This window comes from Octopus bimaculoides, chromosome 1 (assembly GCF_001194135.2).
Source record: "Octopus bimaculoides isolate UCB-OBI-ISO-001 chromosome 1, ASM119413v2, whole genome shotgun sequence".
Taxonomy (NCBI): Eukaryota; Metazoa; Mollusca; class Cephalopoda; order Octopoda; family Octopodidae; genus Octopus; species Octopus bimaculoides.
In genome coordinates this window covers 103,168,755-103,173,506 of record NC_068981.1, presented here as the reverse complement: position 1 = coordinate 103,173,506, position 4,752 = coordinate 103,168,755, and positions in this window count along the sequence as shown.

The window sequence follows — 4,752 nt, the reverse complement described above, 5'->3', positions numbered from 1 at the left end:
TATATATATATATATATATATATATATATATGTGTGTGTGTGTGTATGTGTGTGTGTGTGTGAGTGTGTGTGTGTGTGTGTGTGTGTATGTGTGTATATATTTATATGATTAATGTGTGCTACTAAAGTGACTGTAGTGCATTGAAGTAGTTTAAATTATGTTTATGCTTCTGACGGACGTAGCTTTTATGCTGCATTCCATTTGCATCTTGTTCCAATATTCCGATAATTCCATATTTACAATTGTTTGAATTTTGGTGGAATCGTGTTGGATTGTTTGTCAATTTGCCAATTAATAAACAAATGTAATACTAATTAATTACTCACGTCTTTATTATGTTGGTTAGTTATTATTACTATATTACCCATGTGGCTTGTTCAGTGATCTCTTCTGCAAACGAACAAAGAACATTGATAGGAACATTAGTTGTTGTTGTTTCTGTAGTTATTGTAGTAGTTGCTGTCATTGCTGATTAATTTTGTTTTCTTTTGCTTCTTTTCTTTGTTTTTGATTTTTTGTTTATTGTTGTTGATCATAGTGAGGATTATTTCTTCTTTGATTGTGGTTTATTAATGGCGTCGAGTTCGCTGAGTTGTTAGAGTGTCGGCAACACTGCCTGGCAGTATTTGGCGCGTTTCTCTGCACACTTAATTCACATCCCACCTATGTCGTTTTACGCATTTCTTTCTTTCGGGGTCGATAAAAAATGCTCCAGCTAGGTCTGCAGAATGGTGGAACTCGAAAACTTTGCATTCTAGGTTCAAACCCCTACAAACTTTGTTGTTGTTGAAGGTGGTGGTGGTGGTGTTCGTCATCGTCGTCATCATAGTCGTCGTCATGGCTTTACTGGTGGTGATTATTTAACGCATTTCTACGCTGTTCAAGCAGATTCATGTTCGAAGGCATCCTGCTAGGCCCACATTTCCCAATACCATTTCCCCCTTTAAGCAACCACATAGATTGTTATTTTGGCTCATTGAATTTGTTATTGCTTTTGTTGTTGTTGTTGTTCTTGTTGTTCTTGTTGTCGTTGTCATCAACGTTGTTGTATTCTTCAGAACACTGTTCCTATGTTTGTAGCTCTTAAAACCTGATTTATTACTACTATTGTAAGTTTGCTTGTAAGTAAATGTACTAATGGTATCATTATTGTTGCATGGTTTAAAACATGTCAAAACTGGAGCCATAATTTTCTGACTTCATGCAGGCAGGCTTCATAAACCCGTCACCACTTTATATTTTGGAGTTTTGTCTTCATAAGAACTTGGGCCAGGCAACGTGGATAACCGAGCCGATAAGGTGTTAGATAACAAGTCGGTCAGTGTTATTTATATTAGTACCCAAAACATTCAGTATTTAATTAGCAGAATCTGCCTAGTGATTAATAAATAGGTGCCAAAATGTGAACAATTCATCTCTGTACGCAGTGGCCGCACAATTAAATTAACGTGTGTTTCTTTCACTTACAGAGTTTATGAATGCTCAACTATTCCTGCATGTATAACTTGGAGAAGACCACCACTGAAAGTTCAACTGCTTCACATGCGTAGCATAAAGATATAATCAGTTTTCTTCGGGTTCCCCAATAGATTATCAGCCCTGCCATCTTCTGCATGTCAACATAATGCTCATTAGTTATAAAGTTCCCTAAGTCACACGTCTACGCTGGTTATTCACTTGGCGTTGTAATAAAAGGACGGTGTTGGTATTTTACGTATTTGATCCTTTTCTTTTTAATCTGTCACCTGACACTGGTTCAATTATCTGACGGTGTTGCTGCTTTTCTTATTTCCTATGTTTTATTCTAGACACTGTTTTCATATTGTATTTCTTTCGCAATCCATATATCACATAAGATAGATGTTGAGCAGCATTATTAGTTGCCGAGTAAAGTCTCTTATTTTTATTTCTTATGATACTCATTTATTTCTCATCATACTTCTTTTCGTCATTTTTGTTCGTTTTGTTGGGGAATTTTTGCAGTTAATCTCGTTGTGATATGTTTTACTTGTTGCAAGCGCTGTCAGCGTTCTTTTGAGTACTCCCATTAATTCTGTTGGTTGCTGTTACTCTTGGTTCCTTTTTGAAACTGCTACTTCTGTTGTTGTAGACATACAACTGCTATTGTTGTTGTTGCCGAATATATGACCCTAAAACGTAGATTTTCTTCTTAAGTCGTTCGGTCGACTATTACCATGCTACCGATGTGTTATGTCGAAGCTTACCTGAGATTACAGAACATGAAAAATCTCAATTGTAGACTACAATAAGCTATCTCTCAAGCATCAGAGCTAGTATTGCTAAAATTTTAGTCTTCTTCCTGCCATGTTCGAAACAATTTATTATCATTGAAGTCCTGAAATATTTAGTGGAGTGTAGCGATATGAATACGTGTTGTGATTTAGAGCGACAAAATTGTATGTATGTTGGTACTACCACGGATGAGTTTCCGGCGACGAGATATTATCGTTGGTATGTGTAGTGTGTTGTATGAATTCATAACTTATAACAAACAGTGCCTTATAACTTATAAGAAACAAGTATTGTCAAACCAGAAATCTGGCCTACAAGCTTGCACTCCATTATAGAAATCCAAGCACCCAGGTAATGGCGACAAGTGAAGTCTCCCAATCGGCGGCAGGTTACGTCTCCCATCAGAGTAGGCAATGGCAGGATCTGAACTCAGAACCTAAAGACTTACAACAAATACTGCAACTCATCTGACCTAGCATTCTTGCACTACTGTCAAGCCATCACCTCGGATTAATACACGTTCTACTAACTCTAAAAGGATGAAAGGCGAAGCTAACCTCAGCGGGATTTGAAATGCGCAGAGTGTCGAAACAAATAAAGCAAAGCATTCATTTCAATTCTGCCAACTCTCTACTCCCATATTAAAGAATTTACTTGTAACACTAGCGCTATCTTAGTTTTTATACCAGGATGTATTGTGTGTAGTGAAGTTTTCACCAGTCATTTATGTAACGGTGTTCTGATTGATTCATGAACCTGATAAGATAACTGATGACCTTGTCGTTGGCATTTATAAGTTAAAATGGAGGCGCGTGGTTTGGTAGCTCTTGTGTTGCACCTATGATTGTGAAATTGGGGATGTGATTCCTGAACCGGACGATGCGTTGTGTTCTTGAGCAAAATACTTCATTTTACGTTGCTCCAGTGCCACCAAGAGGGACTGGAGAATATATACACCACAAAATCTGGCAAATCGACCTTATGAGACTATGACTGTTGGTAGTGATGTTAGTATTGGTGTCGCCACTGTTGATGTTGTTGTCGTTGTTGTTGATGATGAGGACGACGACGACAATGATCATGATGATCGTGATCATGAACGCAATCATGATTGTCCAGATTTCGATCCCAGGTCAAGCAGATTCATTTATTCAAATATCTATTTTTCTTTTATTCCAGGCCTGTATTGTTCGGCACCACTTTCAATACCTTTAAGACGTTTTCGTGAAAATGCAAAGACCTCTGAGAATTACTTCCATGAGATCGATCGTCTGCATTAGACACTCCTTGCTTTTTGTAATTCCATTCGGAATGTCAATGGAGCCAATCGCATTGTTTAAGGTTTAATGGTTGTTAGGGGTTTTTTGTTTACTGCAATGGTTGTTGAAGCAGTAAACATTGTTGCAATACTTGATTGAGAAATATACACAAATATACATGCACATATATACATACATGTATATACATGTACGTATGTATGTATATATATGTATATGTATACACACACACAAACACACACACAGCACATATATATATATATATATATGTATGTCTGTATAAATATATATAGATATATTCATACATATACATATATACATACACACTCACACACACATATATATATATATAGAAAACAAATAATGAAAAAAGAATCAATAAACAAAATGGAAATTTAGAAATGCGTTGTTTATTTATTTATTTATTTATTAACCTTTTTAAAATTATTTTCCTAATTATTTAAATTTTTAATATTACTTACTTTTTTTGAACAATATATTCCTAAGCATAAATAAACACCATAAATTTTTATTGATACATACATATATATATATATATATATATATATATATATATATATATATATATATATATATATATATATATATAATTCATAGATAAGATAATATGAAAATAAATGGATAATACAGTATAAAACAAAATTATATTATGGAACAAATCGAGCCAATTGGAAGCAAATAAAAGATACAGTGCTTAAATCAATAAAACGTTGTCGAACGGAAATAACCAAATTGAAAACAGAAAAATCAAAAATTAACTCAAGTACTGTTTGTTTAGTAGATTATTAAATTAACACATCAATAATATTATTAACAAATCAGTGAAATAGAGGAAAAATCATATCGAAAAACAAATGTAGAAATATTAAAAACGCAAAACGAAAAAAAAATTAAGACGAAACAAAAGAAAAATATTTCTTTATTTTATTATCTAATAATAATAAAAATAACACTTATAGTATTAGTAATAATAATAAGAATGAAGATAATAATAATAATAGTATTTGTAATAATAATAACAACAATAATAATAATAATAACAATAATAATAATATTTGTAATAATAATAATAATAATAATAATAATAATAATAATAATAATAATACTGAAAGACTTCAGACAAAAATCATGCCTCCTCATTGATATGACTGTCCCAATTGATATAAACGTATCTGTCAAGACCTACCAAAAACTGAGCAA